This window comes from Prionailurus viverrinus, chromosome D3 (genome assembly GCF_022837055.1).
Source record: "Prionailurus viverrinus isolate Anna chromosome D3, UM_Priviv_1.0, whole genome shotgun sequence".
In the NCBI taxonomy this organism is placed as follows: Eukaryota; Metazoa; Chordata; class Mammalia; order Carnivora; family Felidae; genus Prionailurus; species Prionailurus viverrinus.
Genome location: NC_062572.1, coordinates 64,978,185 through 64,999,009, shown reverse-complemented (window position 1 = coordinate 64,999,009; position 20,825 = coordinate 64,978,185). Strand labels below are relative to the sequence as shown.

The 20,825-nt window shown below is 37.4% G+C and overlaps 1 protein-coding gene across 2 annotated transcripts in view; it reads left to right on the top strand.

Moving 5' to 3' along the window:
- The window catches only part of RIT2 (Ras like without CAAX 2), a 448,366-nt gene that overhangs the window by 181,466 nt on the left and 246,075 nt on the right, over positions 1-20,825 (top strand). The gene's annotated exons all lie outside the window — the stretch shown is intronic.

Sequence of the window (20,825 nt, the reverse complement as noted above, 5' to 3'; positions counted from 1 at the left end):
ACAATATGAATAATTACAAAAGAAAGTACAATGTGAAAAACTTTACAACAAAGGACAATCAGTGAGTGAGAGTTAGCCAAAGGCAATTATTGCTCGATCTAGTGAATGGCCTCATGAAAGAGGAAGTACTTAGCTGGAGTCTGGGAGGTTGGGTTGTGAAGCAGAGGTGATCCAAGGGCATTCCAGAGGGAAGATCAGTGTAAGAGCAAATCCCAGAGTCAGCACAATTGACTAATTGTACTTCCCAGAAAACTCAGGGCACATAGGAGGCATTTGAGGTCTCCCAGTGGATTTAAATCTGCTTATTGGGAAGTCCTGCATGGCTCATGCTAGCAATAAAAACAAAAAGCTTTTGAATAGTCTTAAATGTTTATAGCACCCCTTGAGATACTGGAAATAATGTACAACAAATATTGGAGGTCACATCTCCATAAAACAACTCTAACCACGGTTCTGAATGAGCTGAACTTTAAGCAGGGCACGAAAAACTGACCTGCTAGAGTGTGCCTCCCTGTGATAGTCATGTTGAGCCAGGCCTAGGAAACAGGGATGGGGAAGTTTTAGTAACTGGATCTCTTATTATATAGAGACCCTGTCCTTCAGAGCTTTCCAACCTCAAAGGTATGCTTATAAATACTAGCATGAAATGAAAGTTCTTTTCATAAATGCACAGGGTTTTAAGCAGAAAAGTTCTCAAGACTAAGCAAAATAATCATGACTACTAATGAATACAGGACCTCTGTACTGATCCTGGCAGTTGAAAGAGGTACTTTGGTGGAGTTGGGAGGGGGAACAATATCCTACCACCAGATCCTTCTCCTAATGTGCTGAATGGGACACAGAAGCATCAGAGAAAGAAAATCGGTTGCTACAGAAGGAGCATGCTGAGTATTTGGGAAGGTGGCGTGGGTATGAGAGATTTTTCAAAGTGGAGGGTGAGACACTCTATTCTAGACCATAATGAACGTTCTTTAAAATTGTGTTTAAGTCCATGGGAACAACATCAAAATGTGTCTTTGCATATATCACGGAGGAGAAAAAAATTGAAAATGATAAAGTGGAGGGAATTAGAGTTCTAGGATCGATAAGACAAAGGTGTTATTCTCAGGACTTTAATTTATTAGCTGGCTAAGCAGAATAAGCCCTCAAAGAATTGTAGCTTCCTTTCAAATTATTCAAGATGTTGGCATCAGCACCAACTAAGTGGAAGTTGAAATAGGTGTGAGTAGCATGGAAGAAATTTATTTTGATTTAGTGAATTTTTGCAAGGGGAAAACTGAGGCTCATCCTTAACATATCAAGAGGCTTCCTTCTGAAGGGCTAAAAGAAATCAGCTCTATTATTCTTTCTGTTTGTATGTTTTTATTTTTAACTTTTTATTATATAATTTATTGTCAAGTTAGCTAACATACGGTGTATACAGTGTGCTCTCCGTCTTGGGGGTAGATTCCTAGGATTCATCGCTTACGTACGACAACCAGTGCTCATCCCAAGTGCCCTTCTCAGTGCCCATCACTCATTTTCCCCTCCCCCACCCCTCAGCTCTATTACTCTTAAACTATTCTGAGGTCCTAGTGTTTTCACTCAAAGATAAATTACATTTGTGCAAATGAGGGGAATCTAGCATTGGCAAATGTAAAACTGCATTCAGGTGAAATTCTAGTTGTTTGCTTGTTTAGATATGTTCCTTTGTTTCTTGAATAACAGTTATGATTGGATGTTCCAGTTTTCTATTTCTGCCAATAACAAATTATAAACCACTATGTTAAACGACGTAAATTAAAACAACACGAACTTGTAAGTTTCTGGAGGTCAGAGTCTTGATACACGTTTCACTGGGCTCAGATCCAGGTAATTAGCACTGCTGCGTTTCTTTCTGAAGTCTCTAGGAAAGAATGTTCCCTTGCCTTTTTAGCTTCTAAAGACTGACGATGTTGGTTGGCTTGTAGCTCTCCACCCTCAAAGCTGCCAACATGGCATTTCTCTAGCCCTGCTTCCTTAGTCCTGTCTTTCTCTGATTCTCCCCTCTGGCCTCTTTTTCTTTAAAGGCTCTTGTGGTTACATTTGGCACATCTGGATAATCCAGGATAATGCATCTATCTTGAGGTCAGGTTGTTAAATCTATTTGCAACCTTATTGTCCCCTTGCCATATAATGTGTTTATAGGTTCTGAGGATCAAGACGTATGCAGCTGGATGGAGGTGGGGGGGGGGGCATTATTCTGTATACCGTAGATATTATAATGGATCATGATTTCTACCCCAAATAAAGTGGCTCAAAATATTCCCTCCTCCAGTGATTCAGTGATGTTCTAGTCCCTACAAGGGTTCAGCTGGAAAGTGAAGCCAATTCCTTCTCTTATCAGTACCTTGAGGTCCATCTTCAGGAAGAGGGCAATACTGGGTCAGTAACATTTGGGTTTGTCTAAAAATTACCTTTGATATTAATTGTTTGTGCCTACTGACACTCTGAAATTTCAGTCCTGATATGTGTGCACACGCCCTAACAGCAGCAGAGATAGAAGAGATCGATAGTTATCTTAATTTTGCCAGACCTAAGATAGGATTAAAAATAATTCAATCCTAGGGGCGCCTGGGTGGCTCAGTCGGTTAAGCATCCGACTTCAGCTCAGGTCATGATCTCAAGGCTTGTGAGTTTGAGCCCCACAGTTGGCTCTGTGCTGACAGCCTAGAGCCTGCTTCAGATTCTGTGTCTCCCTCTCACTCTCCTCCTCCTCCTCCTCCTTCTTCTTCTCTCTCTCTCTCTCAAAAATTAAATATTTAAAAGATCTTTTAAAAATTCAATCCTATGGTAACTGAAGAATGGCTCTTTGCTAAAAGGATAAAAGAAAATGCAGTAAGAAGACATGTAACATAAAGAGAAACAAAGTTTAAAAGACATGAAAATGTTTAAGCCTCCAAATAAAACCCCAAATGCCCTATGAGGTAAATACTATTGCTCATTCAATTTATATTCCCAAATATCCTTATGGCCATTTTGCTCATCTGTTTCTGTGGTTCCTTCTCAAAAAGATGGAGTAAATCATAAACTGGGCAGTGAGACTGGATCTCTTGTTTGAACTCGATTTACCGCATCTCTTTTAACTACAATCCATGTCTGCCTGTACTCCTTTTCTTTCAAGAAAATCCATCCTATTTTTTGACAATTACTCTTCTTACCGGTATCTCCCCCTTCCCATATTGAGCTAATATATCTTTCCCTGTCCTTGAACCACTTTGTCTTCCTTCCCCTCCCTTACAGCCCCACACATAAAAATGTCTAATTCTTGTCCATGGGAAAGCACTTAAAATATCTGAAGATATTAAACATCTAGTGAATGATCTTTATCCTCTCCAGGCTGAACATCCTCTATTCCTTAATCTCGTCCATAGCAAGATCTCAAATTCAGATACTCCTCCCAGCCGTGTACATCAGTCTATCAATATCCCACTCCGAATGACATTCTGCTGCAATGAATAAAACAGTTGACTTGTGGCCTGACCAGTAGAGAATATGATGGGTCCTTAACTCCTTGTCCTAAATAAATAGAGATTTTTGCACCTTTCCATTCCCAACCTGCTACAACCCAAGAGACTTTGTCCAGTTTTTGCAAATACCTTACTTCCTTGACTCATGATAGGATCCTTATCAATAGAAAAAATTTCAGATAGTTGATAATACTGAGTTCAAATTCTATGCTGTGCATAAACATTAAGAGAAGTAGGAAATACTCTCAGAAAATTATATCAATCCCCAGTGAATGTCGTGCTATTATAAACAGTCCATTTTTCAACCCTGTTAAGTGCCTTTCGCATGTCAATTCTATAATTTAAACTATTTGCTCTATTTTTCAGCATCTCTCCATGTGAATATGTATCATTTTGTACCTTCATCACAACTATTAAAAAACAAATGGAAAACACATTGCTGCAAATGACAGGGTATAGAGCAAACTACTAGAAAACTTCATACATACTGAAACAGTTTACCATTTATCATTGTGGATAGAGTAATTTGAACATTTACTAATCCCTTCAATCATATTTGGTCCCAGTCTATGCTTCTCCATTTTATCAACTGAGATCACAAGTCCAACACCTATCTGAATCCCATTTCCCTGCACAGCAATGGTTCAAAATGCCATTCATATGTTTTGTAGAAGCCTAAAATGCCATTAATCTAAAACAGATTTGCACTCCATTGGAGTAGCTACATACTCCTTTAAAATCTAATCACAATCTTAGGATATCATTCTTTTTACAAATGTTAGTTTTATCTTTTGATTCTCAGTAGATTCTCCTGGGGGCGGGGGAGGAATTCTGGTGTTTTTGCCATTCATCAATCAGCAGTATACACTCCTTTTGTCATCTTTCTGGATCTATTGTCTTTTGTATCTTTTGCAAATCTTCTCTAAAGTTTGGAGGAAGTAAAATTAAAACCTTCAAGTCTCCTGATAAAATCCCCAGTGTCCCCATGGGCCAAGTACGGCTTCTCATCCAATTTCTTCTCCTAAATCACTTCATAATTATCTGGGCCATCTCTGGTTTTGAAACACACACTTAATTTGCCAAGTTAGACTGCCTGACTTTATCTCTCCAGTAGAAACCTCCTCTTCTGCCCTATTTATCCCAACACTTCCTCTAGCTGCAAGTGAGTAAGACATGCACATGTGCACCTAAATATATTACCTGTCCTCACTTTTCCTCACATCCGGGCCTTTGTTTTTCATAACTCCAGGTGGTTTCTTTCACATTGGAATTTAAGGGAACAGGACCATCTGGAACTATACCATATATAAGCTGTGGTATTTTTTTTAAGAAAATGTGATCCTGCATTTTGAATTTCAGATTTATATGAACTGGTCGAAGTAGTGAAGAGGTATTGTTCAGTGCCTATTGTTCAGTAGTGAAGAATGTTACTGTTCATAGCAGAAGCAGAAGTTAAGTGTTCTCATAGAAGTGTGCTAAATTGGTTTGGAGCAGCTGAAATGAGATACCTTAATTATTCAGAAAAGGACAGGCAAGGCAAACCCTTACAAAGTAGAAAATATTTGGGCTGGGCCTTAAAGCATGAGCAGCATTTTGCATAATAGAGATGTAGAAGAAGGCATTTGTTAACAAAAAATAGCCCAGTGTTTTGAGAACACAGGATGCATATCAGTGAGTGTAAGTCAGTTTGGAAAATTATTTTGAGCCTTCAGCTCAAAATAATCCACATGCCAAAGTGGCACATCCTTGGGGGCAGGGGGTGCCCTGAACCCCTCAAAATCATTGGCTATTTTACAAGACTTGGTGGGAACACTTTGACTTAATAAAAACTATACTTGAGTATCACTGTGTATTACTTTAGGTTTTCTACCTTTAGGTTAAAGAACATGTGAGAGCAATGAGGATATCTGTTTGGTTAACATGATGCCCCAAAACAAAATATGTACAAAGTGGTCAAAATATTTTTTGAGTGAGTAAATGAAATCCATGATTATACATATGGTTTACAAAATTATCATCACCAGCTGTGTCTGGCATAAACGTGCAGAATGAAGTGAACTGTTAGGTAATAACTCCGGATCCATTTACTTCTTAAACATTGTTCTTCCAAAATTCAACAGGGGAGGTAAGAGGGAAAGGAAGAGAGGATTTGGGAAAAGAGACACACATCTGTAAGCAGCTGAATGTGTAGAGACAGGTGCCAGTCATGTAGCCTCCAAAATTGGCATATACCTTCCACATTTGGTGCCTGAGGAAGGAGGGAGAAAGTGAAATGTAAATTATGTACTATAAAAATCAGCAGCTGTGTGCCCTTGTCTTCTGCTCTAATGCATAGCTCTGAAACCCCAGGTTGCTCCCACTGAGTGGTGGAAAGGTAAAAGGAGACCAGATGTCTGAAGGTGACACACAGACTCTAAATGAGAAATGCTGCTGTGGACAAGATGAGAAAACGAAATCTTGCCTGGTGTAGAATCCTAAAAGAAGGAGGTGGGATCAGTGCTAGGTCATCTCACTAGAAGAGGCAGACTGGTGGGTGGCCAAGCTCAAGGCTTCTTGTAAGAGGTGTGGGTAGTCCCTTATCTAGAATGATTTGAAGGTGCCCCCAACTGGAAAGAACTTAGGTATACATCATTCATATAACTGCTAGGGGACACAGAAGTGAATTCCAAGGATATGCGTTCTGAATGAGGTCTAAATTATACTGTGCTTGCCCCAATTAAGTAGTGATACTACCATTGCTTCCCTCTGTGCCTGGGGGTAGTGGTTGGCATCCTTTATAGTGCTCCTAGAAATTCAGATATGCATGGCTTAGGCATCCTCATATGGCTCATATTTGAATCAAGGGTTTGATTGGACACATCTGCTTGGCAGAACCTAGGTCACATGTCTGTAGCCTTGTTGCAAAGGCAGCTGGGAAAATGGATTGCTGCTTCTATTTCAATCATGGAATGTAGGGCCTAAAAGATGCAGGGTGACAACAAATTTATCAATTGTCTGCTATACTGGTTTTTGTGGGTTTGGGTTTTTTGTTTTTGTGTGTGTGTGTGTGTGTTTGTTTTTGTTCTTGTTTTTTTTTTTGGACTTATACTAAATGTAGTTTCATGAAAGATTCAGTACTACATATTTGAGTATTAAGATTGGTCCAGTTTTAGAAGTTGTGTGTTCACTCAATTTAAGAAACAGCACTTAAACGTCAAAGTAAAATCCATTACACATTTGATTAATCTTTGACAAACAACCAATGTAGCAAAATAAAAACAGCTTCTGGTGTTTAATCATCCAAGTTTAGTTTCCAACCACCTCCCACTTTGTGAACTTTACAAATTTTAATACCTCTGCTCTTTTTTTTTTCATACTTAAAGTGGGCACGTTGCTATATATGCAGTGTGATATACAAGTTAAGCTATACATGTGAAGAATTGAGCAGAGTGCTAGACACAAACGGTAAACTGAGTTTATTGATCACTTATGTGCCTGCCTCAGTGATAGAAAACACGTAGACAAAGATGAATAAGCCATGTTCAATGTTTTCAAATAGCTAAGATTAAGAAAGCTATTAAGAACAGAATGGTTAACATCCTTTAAAAGAGCTATTCACAAGGTATTATGGAAATGGAGTACAAAGTTTCTCATTGGGCAAGTACAGGAAGGCTCCAAAGGGAAATGTGATGGTTAATTTTGTGTCAACGTGACTAGGCCATCAGGTGCCCAGACATTGGGTTAAATGTTCTGGGTGTGTCTATAAGGGTGTTTCTGGATGAGATTAGTATCTAAAGTCATAGACTGAATAAAGCAGACTGCCCTTCCCAACATAGGTGGGCTTCATCCAATCAGTTAAATCTGTGGATAGAACACAAAGACTGCCTAGGGAATTTTGCCTATCTGATGGACTGAGCTGGAGAAACATTCTTTCCTTCCCTTGGACTATAGCTTACACTGTGAGCTGTCCTGTTTCTCCAGCCTTTGAACTACAACTCCAACTACTTTGGACTACAACTTACTATTAGTCTCCAGCTTGCCAACTGCAGATCTTGGGACTTCTCAGTCTCTATAATTGCATGGACCAATTCTTTAAAATTACTCACATATTAAGATTGTAACTTAAAGATGTAAACAGAATGTTATTTAAAGATATTACATACTGTGTTCCTCTGGAGAACTCTAGTAGAGGAAATTATAAAATATCACATAAAGGGTAGGAGTTTGCAACATAATTAGGAACATCATTCACTTGTATTTTGTTTTATTTTTGACTACATTGTGGTTAACATACAGGCCCTTGCATTTTAAATTCACACCTGTTCTTCTATAATGAAAAGGCCACCAATGACTGACAGAATATTCCATATTTGTATTTTGAGTTTACAGAGATACCTGGTTTTGCAACAGTTGATCTGTTCTCTAGATTTGCCATAATCAGTACAGTAGCTATGAGTTAATGGGGCTGTATTGCACTTGACATGCAACTGGCCCAAACTGAATTCTACTGTATCTTATTGTGTAAAATACATAGTGGCTTTCAAAAACTTATTACAAGGAAAAGAATCTCTGATCACTCACATTTTCCTATATTTCTTACACAGTTAAATATCTTAGATAAATTTAGTTAAACATATTAAAATTCATTTTATCCAGGGACTCCTGGGTGGCTCAGTCAGTTGAGCATCCAACTCTTGATTTTGTCTCAGGTGATGATCTTGAGGTACCTGAGATTCTGCCCCGTGCTGTCAGCCCAGAGCCTGCTTGAGATTTTCTCACTCACTCTTTCTCTGCCCACAACCCCCCCCCCAATAAATATTTTAAAAATTCAGTTTCTCCATTTGTTTCCTTATGGCTACCAGAAAATTTAAACTGTGAAGGTAGCTCATATTTCTGTTGGACAGCACTGCTTTGGTCTGGGACCAGTCGCATGATAGGACATGGTTGTTTATTTGAAATACAGAATCTCAGCCCCAGACCTACTGAATCAAGAATGAGCCCTTCAGCTAGATCCCAGGGAGACTTGTCTGTACAGAAGAGTTTGTGAAGTACTGTTCTAGCCCATTGTCCTCAAAATACCCCTTTTAATCCTCCAAGTGTAATAGAAGCTTCCTTTATGCAGCTCTCATTCCTAGAGAGGCAGACAGAGTAAAGATTATCCAACTTCACAAGAGGCAAGACTAGAATTTTGAATATCCTCTCCCTCCAGATCAGGTTTGTATTTAGTATATATCTAGGGTTCGGTTGTTAAAACACCATGCTTAGCAAGCTTCTGGCACAAAACAACTTCATCATGTCATCAGTTTAAAGAAGGAGGGAGAAGGAACAGTTTCCTCTGATATGCCCATTTATCTTCAGTAGGCTCCTGTCCCCAACCTGGGGTCATTTCTGGTCCTCAGGTGCCCACAGGCCTCCTGCAAGTCCTTTGTTCACCCTCCCCTCCCAGTTTCTGCCCACAGCTGTTAGCAGGTTTCCCTCCCCATAGTTCCCCTTTATCATCTGGGCTGATCAGCCCCCCGGGCCCTGCTTTTCTGCTTTCTCTCATGACAGCTAATTTTGTGCAAAAGTAATCTCAGAGTAAGGTGTTTGTGCTTGATAATAGCTTAATATTTTACCTCTCCTGTAGTTTTATTGCATTTTAATAGAGAGTTCCTGGAAATAAAATGGCTTATCTTAACTAGAGAGAATGAAGCAGAAGGGGTGGAATTTGGGGCATCATGCCAGGCCAGTGAGAAAGATATTTTGGACAGAAACGTCCTTGAGCGTCATTCTGTTTTCCATCTCTATAATCTGTATTCACCAGCATTGTCAGAAGTTATTTCATATGAATATTAAGTATCTTAGAAATTATCATTTTAATACATGAGATAAAATTGATACAGATTAAAGGAAAAAGAATCATTACCAAACAATAAGTCATCATTTAATTTTGTGCAAATATTGTGTTGCTGTTACCCAAAATTGGGTCCCCTTCTTGGTGGGTGTCAAGCCAAAAGACAACCAAGCCAAAGGATAGAAAAATAAAAGGTTTTAATTACAAGAAGTAAAAGAGAACACAGGGTATATTTCCCAAAGCAGTGTCTGCCATGAACAACAAAACTGGGGCAGTTGTAAGCTGAAGGTGCATACATATTCATGAGGGGGTTTGTGTGATGGGGAATTCAGCATGGACTTGGGGCGAAAGTCCTCTTAGGTGATAGAATCCACGTCAAAGTCATGAGGAACCAGCAGGGTTCAATTCTGTCTTCAGTTAGTCTGGTATTTGAGTGTTCAAAGGGGTTTAAAACCTACAAAGATAACTTAAGAATGTGTGCCTGGTCAGTCTTTACTCTGGAACCAGCACTGGGAATTTGACCACTATTACTGTTGCTGATATGATTAGGCTAATCTCCTGGCCTGATGGTGGCTTTTTGTTCTTCCATTCTTTTGTTCTCTTAAAATCATTATCTACTGGATTCTATTCTTTTTTATATTCCAGGAAGTTCTGCAAGAAATATGCTTTGGACAACTGGTACTGGTCAGGCATATATCACAAGAGGGCCTGGGGCCTAAAGTGACTTATATGTCAAGAAAGCTACCCCTTATCTTTTCCCAGAGACCCCTAACTCTCTACTTAGATTACCTTAAACAATATGAACAATTAGAGAATAGGAATGGGATATTTTATCCCATTTTACGCTTGAGCTCAAAACATTCCCTTTTAAAAACTTTTAAAAATATAATACATTTACAGGAAAACATATGAAGTATTGAAATTTTACAAAGTAAATATCCAAATAATATTCCACTCTGGATAAGAAATTATTTTCCAATAAATATATCTTAGTTTAGATGTTTAGTTTTCTATTTTATATAAATAGAAACATGTCTAGCTTTTTCAAAACGGATTATTAGATTCAGGCATGTTGTATGCTGTGGCTATCTACATTTCAAACAAAAAGAATCCGCTGTATGAGTAAACTAGAATTTATTTGTATATTATACTACTGATGAAGCCTGGGTTTTGTGCAGTTTAGAGATAGTATGAATAATACTGTTGTAAACATACTCATTCATGGCTTTTGTGCACTTGTGTAATTGCACACGTGCATGTATTCCTGATGAATGAAATTGCTTATAACAAACTGCAAATCTGATTAAAAAAAATGTATTTGTCCCTCATACACCTCTGTTAGTTGGAATGTCTTATCTTCAGATTGGTATATATCTTCTTAAACCAGTGGGTATCTCAGGGCATAACCTCATGGTGATGGGAGAATCAAAAGAGCATGAGCTCCACTGCATGTGTGTGTTTTCATGCCTCTACTCACATCACATCTATTTGCATTCCATTGGCCAAAGTAAGTCACATGATCAAGCCTAAAACCAGTGAGTAAGTACACTCTACCCACTATAAGGTCATGGTAAGAGTGTACAGATATACTATCTGTACAGAGAAGAATGGAGACCAACAATCTATCTAACATGTAAGTTATAGGTATGATGAGCTTTGGTAGACAGTCCCAAGTAATTTTCTGTTTATGTATCACCTGTAGTAGATGATCATTCTCCTTGGCTCCACACGTTCACTATTTGGTATTGTCTGTTTTTTAAACCTGCTCTTCTATTTTGACATTTGCATCATGTAGTGATTTTTAAGTGTATGTATTTTGAGAGAGTGTGCATGTGAGTGGGGGAGAGGCAGAGAGAGAGGGAGAGAAAGAGTCCCAAGCAGGCTCTCTGCTGTCAGCACAGAGACTGGCATGGGGCTTACTCCCATGAACTGTGAGATCATGAACTGAGCCGAAATCAAGAATCAGGCACTTAACAGACTGAACCAATTAGGCACCCCGGCATTATGTGGTTGCTTTTTTACTGATTATTAATATGTTTGTACAGCTTTAAATTTGTTAGCCATCTGAATGGTATTTACTTTACATTTACTAAAATTGGAACATTTTAAAATTTAAAGTTGAATATAAAAATTTTAAATTGGAAAGTTAGCATGGTCCTAAGCAAATTTGGGAAGCATCTATTTTTTTACCCTATTACCTCCTCAATACCTGGTGTCAATATCAATGCCCCCTCACCCCAAGAAAGAGGAAGAGACTTCATACATTTTGATACTAATCTCTCCACCTAGGATACTCTTTTCTTTCCTTACCCTTCTGAGTGAGATAACTTTAAGATAGCCCAAAGGTCAGCTGTCCTATGAAGTCTTGGCCTATTTACCAACCTCCAACTTTAAGTGGATTTTGTTATTCTTCTGTTTTGCCCTCATTTAATGACAAGGACAATATATTACTGAACTTTGTATCCCTAGTACCTAGTATCTATAAGTGGATAAGTGAAAAATTTTCTAAAATAGCGTGCTTTTTACAAGCTGTGTGATAATAGGCAAATGACATAACTTCTAATGACCTTTAACTTCTCATCTGTAATTGGACGTGAGAAGAGTTCTTCATAGCTATTACAAGATATAAATGACATAATGAATGTAAAATATTTATATATTTCTGAAGCAAGCACAATTTCAGTGCTTAATGAATGATAGTAATAAATGTTATTACTTAAAACAAAGAACCTCAATATCTTGCCCACTTTTTATTGGAGAAGATTGCCTCTTTCTGAGTGACTTGTAGAAATTCATTATACATTCTGGATATGAGTCTTTGTTGACACATATACTTTATTCCACACTAGGGTTTACATTTGCCCTCTCTTCATAGAGCCTGTGATAAACTGATCTGTTTTAGTGTACTCAGTTTTAACAAATGTATTCTAATTTGTCAATCTTTTATTTTATAGTTAGTGTTCATATAAGTTTTTGAGAGGTCTTAGTATTCCAAACCATGAAGGTATTCTCCTACATTATCTCCTAGAAGTTTTGTTTTGTTTTGCATATTTATACCTACAATCCAACTAGAATTGATTTCTGTGTATATTGTAAGATATATCTTCGATATTTATACCTATTCAATGGTGCTACTTGTTGAAAATACTTTCTTTTCAATATTTTCTACTTTTCTCCTGCTCTGAAATGCCATTTCTGTTTCCTTAAAGTGTTCGTTTGTGTGTGCATTTTCATTTTGTCGGCTTATTTTTCTATGTGCCAAAATCACCTTGTTCTAATTGCTGTAGATTAACACTAAATTGTGATCTACAGCTTATGTTCTTTTTTGAGATTCTCAGATATTTTTGTCCATTTTAATTTCCATATTTACTTCAAATCAGTTGGTGAATCTAGTCACATTTGCCCACCACCTAAGTCTGTTTGGTATGTATTTATAGATCAATTAGGGGAAAGCAGGCCTCATCAAAATATTTAATCTACCAATACATAATTAGGACCTATGCTTCTACTTATGTCATCTTTAATTTTTCTCATGTCCTACAACTTCCTAAGTAGAAGTCTTGCAAAACTTTTGCAAGATTTATTCTTTGAGATTTGATATTTTTGACAGTATTTAATACAATAATTTCATTTATTCTATTTGCTGATTGTGTATAAAAATGACTTTTCTTTCCTGTATTGACCTTGTTGCCAGAAAACTTACTAAATTGATTGATTCAATCTACAAATTTATCTTTAGAGTCTTTGAAATATTCTATATATCCAACAGACATTTTTCTATGAATGGTGACATCTTCCCTTTTTGAGTTTTTTTTTTTTTTTTACATATTTTTGTCTAGCTGAACAGGTGGAATCACCAGCATAAAGTAAATAAAAGTATTTATAATCACTATTCTCATTGTGTATCCAGTCTCAGAGTGAATGGTTTTAATATTTGTCCGGGGATCATAAAGTTTGCTTTTCGTTTAGCCACTTATTACTAAAGATAAAGCAATCTGCTTTGATGCCTAGTTCGCTAAAAAGTTTTTGAGGTTTTGGAATTCTTTATACATAAGAAGATATTGATAGGTCTATTTTTTTCATCTGAAATAATTATAAATTCAAATGGCACTGTAAGATATAGATCCTCTCCCCTTCCCCAGTTCCCCTCAATGGTAGCACTTCTCAAACCATAGTACAACATCACAATCAAGATACAGATATATTCAAGATACAGAACATTTTCATGACTACAATGATCCTTTATGTAGACTTTGAAAACAACACCCACTCCCTCCATAATGCCTGGCAACCATTAATCTGTCATCCATATCTATAATTGTGTCACTTCAAGAGTATTATAAAAATAGAATCCTAGAATATGGAAACTTTGTGGATTAGCTTGTTTCAATTAGCATAATTCTGGTGGAGATTCATCTAGGCTATTGGATGTATCAACCTTACATTCATTTTTTTTATTGTTGAATAATAGTCTATGATATGGATGTACCACAGATTGTGTAACTATTGAAGGGTATTTACCATGTTTCACATTTTTGGCTATTATGAATAAAGCTACTACAAACGGGAAAAAAATAGTGTGTCTTTATGTGAACATAAGTCTTCATTTCTCTGTAATAAATCCAAGACTACAATTGCTGCTTTACATATTACATGTGGAAAATAAATACATGTGTAATATATTTTTAAAAATATACACTGTAAAATTTTATGAGTTTCCACATTCATATTTCATGTTTCCACATTCTTACCAGCATTAAGGGTTGTCATTTAAAAAAAATTTTTTTAACATTTATTCAATTTTGAGAGACAAAGGTAGAGCATGAGTGGGGAGGGGCAGAGAGAGAGAGGGAGACACAGAATCTGAAGTAGGCTTCAGGCTCTGAGCTGTCAGCACAGAGCCTGTTGCAGGGCTTGAACCCAGGAACCATGAGATCATGACCTGACCCAAAGTAGGACACTTAACCGACTGAGCCACCCAGGCACGCCAGTTGTCACTTTTTCAAAGCCATTCTGATAGGTATGTAATAATAGTTCATTGTGATTTTAATTTGCACTTACCTAAGGCTAGTAATTTTTTCTTTTTTTAACAAAAGGAAAGGGACTTCTATTTCCATTATCTTCTGGTAGTATCTCCAGAATGAATTGAATTCTATCCTGAAACATCTAAGACACTGGTCTGTGGAGTCTTATCTTCCAATTATATTCACATTTGGAAGTCATTCACTTGGTATTCATTCTTCTTTTCCACCATCAGTGTCACTGTGTCCTAATTTGAATTCCAAATTTTTAAAAACTTTCTCTAATTTACCCACTTTGGTTTGGATTCTTATTTCAATATTAGAGCTATTGGTCATTTTCCCCACATTATTGTATCAGGATAAACTATTTAATTTTCTGGATCCAGTGGAAAAAATGCAGACTTCTTATTCTAAAATTGAGAATTACAAACAGTGATCGTAGAGCATCACACAAAGCATGGATTCTTGTAAGTGTAGAGTACTGTGTGACTGAACAGGTGGCATGCCCATGATGCCAGCTAAAGCTAATGATGTTGAACATGTTTTACGTGCTTATTTGCCATCTGTGTATCATATTTCATGGAATGGCTATTCATGTCTTTTTTTTCCACTTTCTAAATGGATTGTTCTTAATATTTGAGAGTTCTTTGTATATGCTAAATAGTAGTCCTTGGTCAGATATCAGGTTTGCAAATATTTTCTCCTATTCTAGCTTCTCTTTTTATCTTCTTAATGGGGTCTTTTATAGAGCAAAACCTGTTTTAAAATTTTGAAGTCTAATTTATAAACTTTTCCTTTTATGGACTTTGTGTGTCAGGTCTAAGATTTTTCCTGGCCTTGGATCTTGAAGATTTTTCCTATGTGTCTTCTAAAAGTTTGATTGTTTTATGTTCAAGCTTCTGATCCATTTTAGATTGATTTTTCTATAAAATGTGATCCTGAGTTAGAGGTTTGCTTGTTTTTACCAATGTAAAATTTTTCCTATGCCATTTGTTGAAAAGGCTCTCTTTTCTTCACTAAATTACTTTTGCACTTTTTGTCAAAATGTAGTTACACTTTTGAATGTTTATTTCTGAGTTCTCTGTTCCGTTTTATTGAGCTATGTGTCAATACTATGTAGTCTTGATTACTATAGCTATACAGTAAGTCATGAATTCAGGAAACCTGATTTTTCCTACTTTGCTTTCTAAAAATGTTTTAGTTTTTCTAGTTTTTTTTTGTTCTTCTCATAAAAAACTTTTAAAAATGGTGCCCATGTCCACACATACATATGAGTGTTCCAAAATTTTGATAGGCATTGTGTTGTCTTTACACCAATTTGTGGAGAATCAACATCTTTACAATGTTGAGTCCTCTAAGCCATGAAAATGATATGCTTTTGCCTTTAGATTTTTAAGTTTCATTCATCAGTGTTAAGGGCTTTTAGCATATAAAGCCTGCATATGTTTTGTTTAAACCTCAGTATTTAATTTTTTGAAGTGTTCTAAATTGGTTCACTGTTAGATCCGTTATAGTCTAAATGTTTTCTGTCTTGCTAGGCTGCACTTGGTTTCTCCTGGGCTTTTTTATTTTGTCTGTACCCATTAGTGTTTCCAGGTTGCCATCTTCTTCAGTTTCAAATTTGTGAGGCAAAAAGAAAACCTAGAGAACTCACTACACGGCTATTCCTTGGATCTCAGAGTTCCTAGCCAGGCTGTCTTTTCCTCCCCAACTTTCAGAGTCATCTTAAGCTTGTTCTATGTACAGTTTTCATGGTTTTATTTTATGTAGCAGAAGGCATAGGGAAAAGTACATCTATTTCATCTTCCCAGAAACCACAGTCTTGGTTTAAACCAAAACTCTGCCACTAGATGTGGCTCATATTGTATCTGAGCTCCAAAAGCTCCTCGGAACCCTTCTGGAGGTGTCCATTGAGGGAAGGTGAAGAACTGGCAGAACTATGGGACTCCCACAACTGATCTAACCATAAAAGTTAGTTTTTTCTGTGAAGAGGTAATCTGTATTTAAACACATTCTATCTTAAAATACTCTGGGACACAACCATTTACGGATCATGGCCATAGGATTATGCAGTCATTCATCATGATTATGGTAAATGGGGGAAAGAAAGGTAGAACAAGATGTCCTCATTTCTTTCTGAAGGAACTAGGGAGAGGAGAACATCTACTCTTTTCTTTTCCTCACCCCCAAAACAAGAAGTGAGGCAGAGACAAAGGACTTGAAGCACTCAGTGTCAGTGCCTCTAGCTCAACCCCGTTACCTCTCATTTCTGTTTAGCAGAAGAGAGCCAAGGAATCAGGTTTCTCAAGAACCCCTCTATCTGGCTGAAAAGAAAGTGTTAGAAGGCTCTAACATTGAAAGGATGTGGATGTCCTGAAATATTTTCTGTTCATGACAGTTTTGGGAAAGAACATTGATTTTGCTGCTCTTGCCAAGCTGCTGCAGGTCTACTCACTAATGATGACTATTAACTCTTTTCAAAGACCTCTCTGTTGGCTTATCCTTGCTATGAGAAGCCATTGTTTAGAATGGCCTCTCTCAGTAATGGCCATCTGCAGGTGCAAATCTCCAGGTAGTGTCTGTTATTCCAAAGGAAGCACTACAGCTTGTACCACCTCAATAGGTTTGCTGTGGAAAATCTACCTGAGGACCCTATATAATGTATATGGTTGTCCCCTTGGAGTTAAACTTCCCAGAGCAGTGACATTGGGCATTTTCCTGGGAGCAGCAGGGAAATGTTGATTGGTATGAACTACCACACTAAAATCTGTCTATAGGAAAGATTTCAATTGCTGTGTAACTCAGATATCATCACCCCTTACTCTTCCCAGACCTAAATAAACTTGGCTTACTCCTCAATTTTAAAGCATAATAAAAAGTCTAAACTCTGCCCTATAATTCCCATGTATTTCCAGGATTTACTTTTTAATGACACCCCTTTCTTCAGCTCTTATTTCCATAGTGGGGAAGTATGTTCTCATAAACTTTTAGTCTTCTCTGAAGCTAAGTTCAGCCAGTTTTCAAAAACACTTTCAGGGGCGCCTGGGTGGTGCAGTCGGTTAAGCATCTGACTTCAGCCAGGTCACGATCTCGCGGTCTGTGAGTTCAAGCCCCGCATCAGGCTCTGGGCTGATGGCTCAGAGCCTGGAGCCTGTTTCCGATTCTGTGTCTCCCTCTCTCTCTGCCCCTCCCCCATTCATGCTCTGTCTCTCTCTGTCCCAAAAATAAATAAACGTTGAAAAAAAAAATTTTCACATCCAGCAAGCTTATATACCCTTATTAGATTTCACTGAATATTTATGTTCAAGAGGATGGGCTGTGCTAGAATCAATGCAATTCCCTTTCTTTCTTGGCCTCTCACCAGTCCTCCCCCTTCCAAACTCTGTTTTCTATCTGTTACTTTTGAGGATTGACTTCAGCTCAACTTGAGCTCCTCTGGGTGTCTTCTGCTGTCTTCCTAAATAAGTACATTTCAAATGTTTCTAATTTAACACTCATTACAATACAGTTGAATTACCTGTTTATTTTCATGTATTCTCCCAAGATTATAAACTATGTGGATAGAAATCAGCTGTCTTTTTCAACACGGTAGATTCTGTGCCTGTCAGAGTATGTAGCACAGATTACACACTCAAGCACATATTGATGTCATTATTGGTAAATATATTGATATATTGGATTTGTATCAGTACTGGTTTAGTTTCTCTGCTCAAGAGAAAATTTCTAGTACACTGTGTTCTAAGATGCTTCTGCTTTATATACATATAAACACACAATTAAGATGATTTGCTTAAGTAATTGAGAAAGTTCTTATAAATTATCTGAACCTGAACCTTCATGTTGTATTTTTTTAATTGGGTTAATGATTAATATCTTAGAGATGTCTACTACCTCAGAGTTACAGAAACATATCTTCAGTGTAAGGCCAGTTATTACACATTTCAGGTTTTCAGGCAAACCATGTAAGAATTTTTCAAGTATCTTAAGATTTTCAAAAAAGTCTTCTAGTGAGGGGCACCTGGGTAACTCAGTTGGTTGAACATCCAACTCTTGATTTCATCTCAAGTCATGATCCCAGGGTCCTGGAATCAAGCCCCCTATCAGGTCCTGTGCTGAGCATAGAGCCTGCTTAAGATTCCCTCCCTTTCTCTCACTCTGCCTCTCTTTCTCTGCCTCTCTCTCTGCCTCTCCCCTGCTCACGCTGTCTCTGTCTCTCTCTCTCAAATAAAGTCCTCTAGTGAAAATTCAACAATAACCTAATATTTTCTCAGTTACATATTGTGGTTTTAATATATCCAAATTTTGCATTTACAACTAATATCTTAAAGGTATTTGAATATATTCTGCAAAAGAATTAAATAAATTTTTGTATAGATTATTCAGAACATCTTAATGTTTTTTTAATTATAGACCTTATATTTTGGAAGATTATTGTAAACATATACTACCAAATTGTCTGATTTATTAGTTGGGTTGGCGGGGTGCGGGGAAGTGGAGCGGGGAAAATGACCACATGGGTAAATAGAAATGGCAGAAGTAGAAGTGATTTAGTTTTAATATAATTTAAACTTAAAGCAATATAGTTACTATATAACATGGCTTGGGTTTAAATTGTGGTCTTTTTTTCTTCCTTACTTCCTCTTTCTTTTCTATTTTTTCTCTCTCTCTCATGCTCTCTCTCTCTCTCTGTCTTTCTCTCCCTCCCTCTCTCTTTCCTTTTTAAAGCACCATTGTTATATTCCACTTTAGTTGATCCTTCTAGAACACCTGTGCATTTACTAGTATGTAGTCAATTAACTCCATATTACAAGTAAGATTAAGTGGTTGGCCAATTATAACAGCAGTATTTAGTGATGGATGTGAGGCTTTATACAGGTCTTTGGTGGCTTCTGCCTGTAAAATTTTAGAGAAGGAAAGTGAAGAAGACCCATCCTAAGAGAAGCAATGGTGTCCAATCATCAGTGTTTTCAAATGAATTTTAAAGTGGTATTTTAAGGTAGAATTTTAGAATTTAAGGTGGAATTTTAGAGATACCTCTAAGAATGTGGCTCCACTGTGCTTTTCAGTGCAAATAATATAGCAGGCAGTTACTATTATTTCTGCCTGATAAAGCTTTGTATATATACATTTGGCCTCTTGCTTTAGAAGATAAATGAACTCACTTCAGGGCTGCATCTATAGGCAGATGATTGAAATTCAGGGAGGTGTTTATATGTATTCAAGAGAGAATTTCTGTCACTGCATTTCTACATGGGAGGTCTCAAAGGGAGTGGATGGATGGAAACAGGAGGGAAGATTGTTTATCGGAAGGAAATGAAAGGGATTAGTTTCTATGGAGGCCAGGGAGGTGACCTAGATTCACAACACTGGAATGTGTACTGTGATAGACACTTCTTAAAAGAGAGAAAGAAATCTTGGATAGAAGGCCTGACTTAATTTCCAGCCAATTCACATCAAGTCTCTTTGAAGGGGTTTTCTGATCCCAAGAGAAGCTTTTATTTGATATATGTTTCATGTGCTGGGTTTATCTAGGGCTCAGATAATCACACAGAGCAGTTCTTGTCTGGATTACTCAGCATGCTCCTGGCCTCAGCAGGCTCTTTTTGGGGCCTTTGAGTTTAAATAAACAAACATGAAATCTGAAAGACTCACATATGATTCTTAGGTCACAGCATCCTTTCAGAGTAGCTATTCTTATTTCCCTATGAAATTGAAAAACAACCCTATGCATTAAAAAAAATATCCACACGATTTCTCATGTGTAAAAGGCAGATCAGTGAAAATACAAAGAGCAGTGGAATAGAAAATAGAAAGACTGTGTGGTTGCTCATATACTGAATGGTGTCACAGAATGGTCAGTAGTTGCTGAAACCACACCTGATTGACCAGCCTGCAGATTATACTTCCCACAATTTTCTTTCTGGAGCACAGTCATAAGGTATGACTTTTCCTTGAAGAGGTAGGCTTATGTGCCTCTAAGTTTTTCGATCTTAACATCCCATTGCATATATGTGTGTCTTCCACTGTGATTGTTTAAGTTCTTGAGAGTAGAGACCAGGATCGTGTGTGTGCATGTGTTTGTACATCTTCGCATCTCCAGCACCTAGCGAAAACTTAGTTTGGGGGAAGTTCTCAGTACTGTGCGTTTAAAAAGTGCCTCCTTGGTTGACCATTACTATTTTCTAAACCAGAAGGTTCCGAAAATCATATGTGGTTCAAAGCCAACAGTATGAATAATTGTTGAAATTGTGCCAAAATTCAATGCTGTCCTAAATGCTGTTAGTAGTGGTTCCGTTTGCTCTTTACTTAAAATATAAATGGTGGATGGGGCACCTGGGTGGCTCAGTCATTTAAACATCTGACTTTGCCTCAGGTCATGATCTCACAGTTTGTGAGTTTGAGTCCTGCATCAGCTGTGCTGGCAGCACAGAGCCTGCTTGGGTTTCTCTATCTCTCTCTCAAATAAAAAAAAGAAAGAAAATTTTTAAAAAAAGAAAGTAATTG